Genomic DNA, 13301 nt, shown 5'->3' with positions numbered 1-13301 from the left:
TAAACTTTGTGAGGTCAAAATGTTTCTTATTTCGAATTGACTTGTACATGGGGGGTGTAGAACTACCTGTTTTATTTTTCCTTATATATGTTATAAGGTGATCGCTGAGCTCATTAGGGAGGGTCCCAGACATATACAGTTGGGGTTGGCTGTTTATAAGGATCCAGTCTAGGATACTGTCTTTTGGTTAGAGTTCCCAATTCTGGTAGCAGAGGTGATGGTCTGAGAGAACCCATGAAGGTTTATATGGGTAGGGTTAGTCTCTAAGGAGCATAGGTTCCAGTCAATGTTGATATCACCCAGGATTATAGATTCCTGGGGGTAGTTGTTGGATAGCCAGTTTAGGATACTCTCCAATGTGTCAGCGTTTTTTCCAGGGGGGATGTACATTACAATTAGATTAATACTTTTTTTCGTATTTAGCTGTAGTTTTAGAGCAAGAATCTCAGCATTAGAGATTTGGGGTGGTTGCATGGGGTTTAGAATTACATTAAGATTGCTTTTGTAGAGCACTGCAACACCACCACCCTTTTTTTTTATGCGGTCTGCTCTATGTATATTATAGCCCGGTGGTATGATCTTGTTGTCCTTGGTCCCTGGTTTAAGCCAGGTTTCTGTTAAACACATAATGTCTGGGAGGTAGGTAGCTAATAGAGCATGTAGATTGTGTATCTTATTGTTAATGCTTCTAATGTTTAAGTGGCAGATTTGGAGGGAGTTAGTATATCTTGGAACAGGTGGTGGGCTGTTAGAGTAGGTATTTGCTGTGGGGCCAGGGTTTGGGTGGATATCTCCATCTTTAGTGATGTTTTTCCTGAGATATTCCATTAGCCTCATAAGTTTCTGTAGCAATTTCTGACCATGTTTAGATTTGGGGCTTGTTTGTTCTGATATATAAGGGTAGTAATAATTTGAATTAGCAGTTTTACTGTGCAGTTGTTGGATTGTGTGATTGATACTACACAGGGGTAGGGGAGCTATAGTATGATGTCTAGGATAATGGAAACCTGAGTAGGGCTGGTCTTCATATTTGGTTATTAGGTAGAGTAGGGTAAATACTGGTAGTAAAATGGATATAATTTTAAGTGTTGCCATTTTTTTATGTAGGGCGGATTTTGTTATTTTTGTGCTGTGGTGCATTGCTATGGGATAAGTAGGAGCCTTTGCCTTTTATCGTTTGAAGGGGTGGGAGGTTTTGGTGATTGATAGGGGGTGGGGTAACAGTAAAGTGAAATTTGATTGGCTAGGGAAGAAGGAGGGGTGTGGCTACCTAGCTATAAATGTAGGACTACTGGGGGCGGGTGAGATTTGGGGGCAGGGCGGGGTGCGGAGCGAGCCCGAGCACAGCGAGGGCGAGCAGAGCGGGGTTTTTCCAATTCCAAAATAGACTAGTGGCAAGTGGAAACAGGCAAGAAGAAATCTAATACAGCAAGCCTTTGTTTCCAGTGTCTTTGGGAGATGTAATGTTTAGCTACAATATGTTGTTGTGCATAGTCTGGCTTGGTGAAATTACATAGGCTACAATGGGTTCCTTGCACAGGTACATACAGGCATGTGTACAGTATTCTCTGGGTAGTGCATCAACACCAAAGCCTCTGTGTGTGTTATACACAAACATGTGGTGCGTACCACCCAGTACAACTACCATTGTCCACTGTAGAAGGGCTGCTAGCAGCAGCCACCATGCACTCGAGTATATACACCACCCCCAGACCTATCAGTCATATGGCACAGGCAGTAACTGTTATACAGACCTGTGACATGTGTTTACCTGTACCCTGGATATGGCACAGCCAAGGTGTAACCACAGTACCAAACCCCTTCTGAGATATGACAGCAGACCATCCTCCTGCTGCTGACACATGGACACCTACAGCACAAACAGATAACATTATGGAGACCACAATCACTCAGTGTTAATAACAGCTATAATGCATCATGGCTGGACATCTACACTTCCTAACATGTAAGCATTAAACTTTACTGCTGACAACATGTTACACAGCAGTACATTGGTACACTGTAGTACAGTCACCATGTGCATCAGAACCATATTAGCCTGTCCCTACATCAATGTTATGGATGACAGGGATGTGGCACAGGTATCATCATATGCACAGGGTGTGTTGTTGGTTTGCCAGAAACCTAGGCTGAGCCATACATTTGATACCATGTGTGTGAGTGAGGGGTTTTAATTATTGATATGGCCGTGGTGATGTGGTGTGTATAGTTATGGGGTTGACCTAGCTGTGTTTGTATTGTGTGTGAGTATGCATGCACACAATTCTGCCATGTGGCTGCCCTATAGAGGTGTCTGTTGGACAGCTGCAGACAGTGCCTGGCAGGGTGTTCAGTTCACTGCCTCTGGCCATGGACACAAGAACTGTGCCTGTAAGGGATTCCAATGACACATACAGGTACAAGCCACAATATGGTACTCTCCCCTGATGATGACATATGTCTGCTGGAACCATGTCCCTCCTGTGGCTGGCCAGGGCCATGTGCACATGGTCTGCTATGGCGTGGTGTGGATAGCACCCTCCTGCAGTTCTGGGACTGGTACTGCCCATTATGGGAGCGGCTTGGTGTCCTTGCACATCCACGTCACCTCAAGCTGTTGTTGTTGCTGGCCTACGTCCATGTAGCCATCACACAATTCCCACCACATGCTTGAGCATGGACAATCCATGGTCGATGAGTCCACCATCTCACCCCACCATCTATCCATGACCTCTGTATAATAATGGAGGGCACCTGCAATATTACGGATGTTGTCAGTTACAGCTGAAAGAGTAGCCCTCTGCAGCCTCAAACCCTGTCTGGTGTACCATTCCATACATGCCTGCACCTCCATGACAGCCTGAAACATGTGTCTGGTGGTACCAGATGTGGCACTTCTGCCAGAGGCATGATGACCTGCAGCCCACCAATGAGCACCTCTGCACATCTGTCTATGTGGTACCTTGCCAGACATCTGGCTATGGCTGCTGTGTCCAGACACATGTGCCAAAGATACCACACTGTCCTGTACTCTGCCACAACCCAACAACTGTCCCTCTGCATTGGCCACTTGTGATGGGGTATCTATAGGCACTACGACTGTGTACGGGGATGGGGTGGATAACAGGGGGATGTCAAATGCTGGTGCAGGTTTGGCCTTTGACAACCCTGGCTGTGCCTCAACACACCTATCATTATTTTCAGTGTCTGTATGGACACCAACATCAGATTGCCAGCAGGAGGGACCCTGACCCACCTCACCACCTGTGAGGGGAAAACAAGAAATGCACTTTAAGACCTGTACATCATTGCTTAATTGCTTAATAGTACACACACACACACACCCTGACATTCCACCGTAATACTTACCTGTCCCTGAGTTTACAGACTGTCCCAAGTTTATCCTCTTAAGTTCCCCATCTTGCATTAGACTTGGAAACTTAAACTTATTAATACCAGTCATTAACATATCATTCTTCTAATTGTCAAGACAAGTGATCACAAAACATGACCTGTTACTCCATTACCTCTTTGACTTGATTGGAGTTGGTTTTTCAAAGACTCACTGCTATCATCCAGTTTTAACCCTGGGTTTGTCCAGACATCGTGAGCATGGTCCTCATATATTAGGGGCTACTACAGTCACTCAATAATTTCATGCACTGGAGTGTCATAAGTAACTATTGTTCAGTAGATGCAAGATCTGTTGTCATATTAACTTAGTATGTGGAGTACAGTAATATTTGGAAACACTCACTAGTGTTGTCTAGTAATTCCCCAATGCATCTACAGTGCTGCATATGCAGGTATTCATTCAGTTTTCTGCTGATTGAAATTATAACAGTATACATGGTGTCTAGTTTCCCTCCCATTGCATGTTCCATGCTACAGTCCTTATTATACTATCAGCTGTCCTGAGATTACATGTCAGAAGAGTATTCCCGGTGTCTCATGTGTCTGTCCATGTCCATGTACTGCACGATTTCAAAGGGAAGTCTAGAGGTTTGAACAACCCCATAATCACACATGTGCATACATGGACACACACACAAACACACACACACACACACACACACACACACACACACACACACACACACACACACACACACACACACACACATCCTACATACATCAACCCCCTCCACTCCACCAGATTGCACTTACAGACAAAATAACCCCCACCCCCACAAACACCCACACTCACACACACACACACACACACACACACACACACACACGCACACACACACACACACACACACACACACACACACACACACACACACACTTACAGGTGAGGTTGCACAAAGATATTACACACAGACCTCCCATTACCTATCTGTCAGCATGTATGACATATGGCACTCAACAGCATGCAGTGCAGCTATAGTCAATCCATGCTAGCAACATTGTGTGTGATGCATGGGTTGTGTTAGTAGGTGATGCCCCTTCCCCTGGAGCACACTGCACCCATGCACACAGTACTGCTGTGCACCTGTTTGGCACCCTGGCATGTACTGTGCACCATACCTCTCAGGTGTACACACCATTGCTGAATGTGTATTACTATGTCAGTTATGTCTACTCTGCTGCTTACAGCCCCTTTGCGTTTGTTCAACATATACCTGGAAAGATATGTGGACAGATGTCATTTGTGAATGCCTGATGTCTGATTTATAAATCTCATCATCAGCGGTCCATGTATGGCCAATATGATACAATTACACTGACAACATTCAAACCTTAAAGTGGCTATGTGGAGTGTACACACCCTTATTGATATGACGCCCTCTTCCTTGATATGCCATGGGACCACATTACTGCATATGCTAACATTACATGAACCTGATATGTGACATATGACCTGTACAATCAAATGCAGTGTCAAACAAATGTGTTAGTTGTGCAGATGCTGATTGAGATGCATACACTTTGTGGGTGTATATGTGTGTACACCCTTATCATGATGGTTTGTTGCACCTACTGTTATGTGTACTACCGCAGTCACTACTCTTGGCAGGGGTATACTAACATGGGCCATCTGCATTTGCCATTATTTGGTCAGTCTGCCCTACACATGTCCCCCAACTCTGCATGATTATAATGTCATCTCATGTGCACAAACCTTGGAGTTCACACACTGCCGTCACTAGTGCTGTAGAGTCAGGGTTATCTCTGCCACAGTTCCTGACCCTGACTGTGTACATATACAGCCATTTGCAGCATCATTTGGATCCCTGCTGCAGTGCACTGTTGTGTCATGATGACACCCCCTTCCCACCCTCAGCCTTTTTGCAGATGCTTGACAACTACAGCCTATGCATGTGTGTAATTTTGCAGTGTCCCAAACACTGAACACTATGTGTACCAACCTAGTCCCAGCTAATGAATGGCAAACTTACAGGTGTACACTAGCACCAGCAAGGTACAGATGGGGATGGTGGGCCTGAGGTGGGGTCAGGTGTTGGTTGTACAGCACACGTATCTTACTTGATATTGTCTGTAGGTTTCCAACGTGGTCTAAATACACCAGTACACATTGCAACGCATGCCTTTTGGGGACCTTTTCTGTTATGCATACCCTACCTGTAGAGAGGCCTGGCTGATGTTTCCTGTGGCACAATTGTCCCATCTGATTACCCTAAACCATGGGCTACATGTATGCAGAGTCCAGGCAATTGCTGACATGGGTACTGCACAACTAGTACTTGCTAGACATTCCTGCAACTCCCTCAGTGTTGTGACATGTTACTAGGCAGCCTGCATGTGACATCATCTGTCTTGGATGGCCATCTGTTTATTTTCTACATTAATCCTGTCCCATATCTTTTCACCACATACATGACTGTCTGCACTGTTTGCCATGGTATATGCAATGGTGAGGTATGGCTACATGTCCAACTCCTGGGTGCTACCTGTTGGCTATCGGGTCCATGCCATGGCATGTAAGATGCATGCAATCCACGGCTTCCTCTGTTGCAGGTAAGTGAGAACATTTGATGGCCAAACATCTTGGACAGCAGACCATTTCTTGGTGTGACATTGGGGATGTGTACTTGCTGAAAGGTGCGTTCTCATGAAGAATGCATGCTGTCATTACCTCAACAGCTGCCTCCACTATATTTTATCTGGAGTGTGTTCATTTCCAGTGTTCGTGACGGTATGTATTCCCCATATTTTCTGTCCTAACATACAATTCCATATTACACACTCATTTCTCATGTTAGGACCACATTGCAGGTTGTAAGGGTTGTGGACTGCAGTATTGTGGTATGCCATATTGTAGATCAGTAACAGTTGCCATTGTAATACTGGTATATACACTGTTGTAGCACTGTATAAGGATGATGTTTCACGCATGTCCCTACTATAGACCATTTGTCCCACCACTATGTTCATCTTTGTGCACACATTTTGTAATGACAGGATGTTAGTTATATTGCAGGAGTCTGACATACCCTTCAGATACACCATCATTGTGACCACTGTGATGCAGTGCAGTTAACAGCAACAATACTTGAACATGTACAGCATGCATTATGGGTAGGTGTGTTAAATGGGTGCATGGAATATACCATGGCCATAACATGACCGGTATATTGGCAAACCTGAACAAACACCATATTCACCAGCTACAGGCTACTGCCCTGGAGGTATATCAGAAGGACTTACATAAGTGCGTGAGAGATGTGATGTCAGTAGCCACTGGTCATTGATACTGGGTCAGTGCAGCATATCAGTACATCGGCAGTACAAGCCCACAGTATTACAGATTATGCACATCTGTTTATTACTACTACACAGCAACAGACTATATATATTTCATCTCACATATGCATAATCTAACTGTACAGATGCGGATGGATATGCAACAGTGGTCTACTGATGTGCCCTGTGGCCTTACCTGCATGCTTCTCTGCCATTATTTGGAGCTTGGTATTGTCCCACGGGGTTTGCACATATTGAAAATGCCTTCATATGGCAATACGTACATAGATTTACTTGGTCAATGGCAGCAGCTAAATCTTGAATTGAGCGCTAGCTATATGAGGCTAATGAATAATTATTTTGAACCCATAGAGAAAAAGTTAACTGATGAAATAGACCATCTTGAAAATTATATAATAGCGTTGCCTTGCTTTACGAACTATACTGCACAATATTAAGCATTTCTAGACCGAATACGAACCTTGGATACTAAGCTTGAATTAAAGAAAAAAAGTAAAATTCAGAGTGATCTAATAGATTACAGTAATGGGCACATCTTCTCCTGGCCGAGGAATGAGTTTAAATTTGGTCAGACTTTAATCGCACAGAATAATACTAGCAATGAAAGAAATAAGGTATCTAGAGGTCTAGATCAGCTGGATAACTTTGAACAGATTCAAGAATCAACATCGACGAATCAGGACGACTGTATGCAAAATTCTTCAAAAGAGCCAGCAAATCAGCAAACCACTCCTAAAGTAAGAGCGGAAGCTTGTGACTCTCAACAACGGAACACAGAAGGAAATCCCTTTGTAGTAGCAACTATGCTCAGACGGGATGATGGACTCTCAATGCGTACTACAGGGGGCAAGAATAAACAGATAGAAATTTCTTCTTTTTTGCCTTTTCAATTGAAGCAGCCGGAGAAGGTTGCTATTCAGTCTGTAGCACAAAGGGGCCATTCTCAACAGAGGAACAATTTGCGATAGAGAACGCCCCAACAGACAACGCCATCTATAAAAAGAAAGAACAACAGTCCTACCAAGTATAACAAGACAGCACGCCATTAACTGGACCTAAAAAAAGGTTTAAAGGTACTGTGAATATTTCTGATTTTAACTTAAGTAATGATCAGATAGAGCTGCTCGCTAAAGGTATGAAGTTTATACCTTATGCTCAAGATACTATCGTACAAGCTATTATAGATGCTAGAATGTTTGCGAGAAGTTTGACCTTAAAACTAATATTTAAACAAAGCCCTAATGTGCTTCCAGCATGTAAAAAACTGAGCATTTTTATACCTCAACCTTACCCCGTTGTGCTCGCATTTATGAATGTTGTTGAAAGGGAACTAAGACATTTATATCTAAGCAAGGAAATGAAAAAACATTACAATTTAACACATTCAGAATTCAAAGCCTTGAGAGAACTAGAGCAGAATGATAAAAATGTAATAAAGCAGGCAGACAAAAAGGGGGAGTCGTGATTATAATGGACAGGGACAAATATCTTGGATAGTTTAAAACTTTTTTGTCAGATCAAACAACATTTAAAGAAATTATTGCTAATGATGTTAAAAATTGCATCACGCAGGTTAATTTAATAATTTATGATTTACAACTAGCTGGTGACATAACTATAGATCTTTTTAATTACTTTTCAACACCCTGTCCTAGGATACCGCAAGCTTATGGTATTCCCAAAATTCATAAAGATTTATAGGATCCACCACTCAGACCAATACTATCAGGTAATGGTTGGGTCACGGAGCCAATTTCTAAGTATCTGCAAATACAATTAAGCAAACACCTATCTAAGTGCCCAAGTATTCTTAAAGACACTGAACATTTTTTGAATGAGCTATATAATTGGTATGAACATAATATTGAAGAAACATTTATTTTTGTAACGTTAGACATTGTTTCATTATTCACAGTCATTCCAAATGATTATGGCTTAGATGCTATTAGAGGTTTTTTAACCTCAGAAGTACATATGCAAGCTAGGGAAGTAGAGAACATTTGCATGTTACTGGATGTTGTATTGACAAAAAATGTATTCTTGTTTGATGGAAAGTTTTACCTTCAACTTACTGGGGTAGCAATGGGCACCCCAGTAGCGAATACTTATGCAAACCTGGTACTGTATTGTTGGGAGAAACAATTTTTATTGAGTGATTATAATATACTTAATGGCAAGGTAAAATTTTACAAAAGGTTTGTTGATGATTGTTTTTTTATTTGGAGTGGCACACAAGAGGAATTAAATAACTATATTGATTATTTAAATCAAACAACAAACTTTTTAAAGTTTAAAATGAGCTGTTCTGTGGAAGATATCAACTTTTTAGATATTACATTATATAAAAAAGATAATAGCATACAGACAACGGTTTACAAGAAAGATGTGAGAGCTAATAGATACATTAGAAAGGATAGTACGCATGCTCAACATACTTTTAAAGGTGTACTGAAATCACAATTAAATAGAGTTAGTAAGCTAAATACAGAGGATGTGAACTTTATACCTCAAGCAAATGAGATGGTACAGGAATTTAATAGATTAGAATACCCTCCCCAATATACACATAGGATATATGAAGAAATAAAGGTAAAAAGACATAATGAATATTGTCCTTGTTTTGGTTGCCATAAGAATCAGTTAAAAAATGCGTTAGAGAGGAAAAAGGATGTTATTAGGTATGTGACTACCTTCAACGCTTATACCAAAGACGTTTGTAATATTATACAAAGGAACTGACTAATTTTGCTAGCTATGCCAGAGGTTAGAAGTATATTAGATACAAAACCAAGTTTTTCTTTTAGAAATTCAGATAATTTAAAACAAAAATTATGTGATAAAGATTTTAAGAAAAATAAAGGAAAACATCTAAATAAAACACCTACGCATAAGTGCTTCAACTGTACATGCTGTGCTGATATACTTGATTCAACAAATGTCTTTGAGCATCCTATAATCAAGCAAAAGTTTGAATTTAAATGTTTAGCAAGTTGCAATACACCATGTGTAGTATATTTGGCCACTTGCGTCAAATGTATAGCATTCTACGTAGGGAAAACAACTAGAAAATTAAAACAACGTATCATAGAACATAAGTCTGAAATTAGAAGGCAGTCACCAACTAATGCATTAAGTAAACATATTATGGAGAATGAGGGTCATAGTTTTAAATTCAGAGTAATAAGTGATGTTAACTTAGGTATGAGGGGAGGAGATGTTAATAACGTGCTAGAGCTCAAGGAACTTGAGTGTATCATTAGATTAGATGCAGAGGTACAACTAGGGTTGAATGTAGCTGCTAGTTTAAAGCTGGTGTTGGTTAAAAAACAGAGATAGTGCATTTAATGAGCTCAAGTTTTATTCCATTCTATTTTATTTTATTTTATTTCATTTCATTTTATTTTACTTTATGTATTACTTTATAAGTAAACATATATTTTGGTATGTATTCTTTTAGATTTGATTATATTATTTAATTTATATGTATATTGTAATAAGATATGTTTTCCTAAAAACAATTTACTTCAGAGATTTTTCTTTAAATATTTAATTGATGGATAATTTTATCAGGCTGGCTGATCATGTGATTTGATTGTTACCCTATTTATAGACTTTTTAATGCATTTGAAGTTATGTACTGATGAAGGGTGTTAACCCGAAAGCTTTACTGGATTAAATTATTTCTGCTTTTTAGCGTACAACAGTGTGTTTGAGTTTTTGGACTATTTAGAGCTTACACCAACTCTTTGGATTTATACCCTTCAGGTACACCATCATTGTGACCACTGTGATGCAGTGCAGTTAACAGCAACAATACTTGAACATGTACAGCATGCATTATGGGTAGGTGTGTTAAATGTGTGCATGGAATATACCATGGCCATAACATGACCGGTATATTGGCAAACCTGAACAAACACCATATTCACCAGCTACAGGCTACTGCCCTGGAGGTATATCAGAGGGACTTACATAAGTGCGTGAGAGATGTGATGTCAGTAGCCACAGCTGTGGCATTGGTACAGGGTCGGTGCAGCATTTCAATACATCAACAGTACAAGCCCACAGTATTACAGATTATGCACATCTGTTTATTACTACTACACAGCAACAGACTATATATATTTCATCTCACATATGCATAATCTAACTGTACAGATGCAGATGGATATGCAACAGTGGTCTACTGATGTGCCCTGTGGCCTTACCTGCATGCTTCTCTGCCATTGTGTGGGTAGCACCCACCTCCACTATGTTGTCCACAAGGTGTTGTGTGTGCGAGTGGGCAGGTACCCCAAGGCCGGCAAGGAGCTCTGCAAGGGGTGTTGGGGGGACTGGATGGCATAACTACCTCTGTGGCAAAATGGTCCCCCCTGACTGCAGAAGCACACCGATGGGCATGACGAAGTAGATTGGTGCTTTGATGCCGGACCTGCTCATAACTGCAGTTATGCAGGCTGACATCATTTACCCTGTGGACAATATCATTCCACAGGGCGGTCTGCTCCTGCAGATCATGGGCTATTCGGTCGAATAACACCTGGTAGTGCTGCACCAGGTGTGGGATGATGACATCATTCTCCTCTACTGTATAAATGGTCAACCACTCCCTGGACATATTGCCTGAAAGACATAAAGATGGAAACAGGTCTGAGGACCTCATACTGCAAGGTTATCATAGTTGTTAATAGACATCTCTGTCTCACCCCACCATATCTGCAAAAACAATCTGATCACACAACTCATCAAGGTATGTCTACAGAATACCTAACATTGGGACATATATCTTATTGTACAATACTTTGTGCTATGTGTTTGCAGTCATGTCCCTGTGGGGACACTGCCATTGGTGGCCTGTCACATGCAATTTCACCTGCATGCCATTGTAAGGGCCACTATGGATCCATATTTGTATGTGTTCTGTTTGCTATGCGATTGCTGCACATCTGTTGTTTTGTGTTAATGGGAATATTTATGCTTGCTGTTGGAAATGATCTGGGAATGTGTGGACTATTACTACCCATATATGTTCTATAAGAGTTACACAATAGCATGTTTGGGGAGCAGTTACCAGGAGAACCACCTCTTCAACCTCATCTGGCTATGTTACCAGGCCACATCACATGTGGGACCCACCCTAGGGCTTCCTCATCTACTGGTCCTGCACTACCTTCCAGTGGAACCACCTCAGGGGATGGTATTCACTCCCCCACTGGGAGCACACACACAGACATGATCTGTAACCTAAAGTCAGGTTCAGGGTCTGGTGCATAGGGAGCTCCACAGAGACGTGAGGGATGTGCTACAGCATCTTGAGGCATTCAGTACACACTAACAGGGTCTGCATGCTCCACCTGCTCAGCCGCCAGCCCCCAGCCCAGGCACTTTCAGGACCGTGAAGCTGACGTTGCGACTGCCCATGGGTGGGGACCTTGATCCCATTGATTCCATATGGGGGCTCATGGGATTCTACATTGCAGACCACACTCCCCATCCACAGTGTTTAAACACCACATGTGTATATACCGTCTCTTTAGGCTGTCTTCTCTATCTTCCAACCCAACCTACCTCCAGAAATATACCTGCTATCCTTCTCCAAATTACCAATCCCTTCACAAACAAGGGCAATGTGTTCCCAACATGGTGTTCACACCTGACATAACCGTGCATGTGTGTGTACTGATATGTGTTATGTTCCCTCACACATATCAAGCAGCACTGTCAATCAAAGGTAGGGAACATGTATTTATATACATATGTGTGTATGTGTTTCTATATATGTAGATGTTCCCTAGGTGAAATGTATGAAAATATACAGCCTACATATATATATATATATATATATATATATATATATATATATATATATACATATAGGTGTCTGTATATCTGTAGACATAAATGTATATATATATATATATATATATATATATATATATATATATATATATATATATATGTATGTATATATACACATATATATATATATATATATATATATATGTATGTATATATACACATATATATATATATATATATATATATATATATATATATGTATGTGTATATATATATATAAATATATATATATATATATATATATATACATATATATATATATATATATATATATATATATATATATATATATATATAGATGGGTCCTCTTTAAATTACCGAAACATCAGTTCGCCGACACGCGGAAGAGGAACGCGAAGGACCGACAACGCAGTTGACCGACATGCTGAAATCCCGACAGCTGGAAGACCGACAAGGAACGTGTAAGCGACTTGGTAAGTATGCGATAGTGAGGATTTTGGATTAGGAGTGGACAGGTAAGTGTGCAATAGTGAGGATTTAGGGTTAGGGTGTGTGAAAGGTGAGTGTGCGGAGTGTCGGAGTTAGGGTTTGGGTAATGTAAGTGTGTTAGTGACGGGTTTATGTTTTAGGGTGGGTTAAGTAAGTTAGGAATAGGGTGCAGGTAGGGTATGTGTCTGGTACTGTCGGACCTTAGGGTTAGGGGTGGGTTAAGTGAGTTAGGGTTAGGGTGCAGGTAGGGTAAGTGTGCG

The sequence above is a fragment of the Protopterus annectens genome, chromosome 1.part2 (genome assembly GCF_019279795.1).
Source record: "Protopterus annectens isolate FY-2018-M chromosome 1.part2, PAN1.0, whole genome shotgun sequence".
NCBI classification, from domain to species: domain Eukaryota; kingdom Metazoa; phylum Chordata; order Ceratodontiformes; family Protopteridae; genus Protopterus; species Protopterus annectens.
This window is presented reverse-complemented; position numbering follows the sequence as displayed.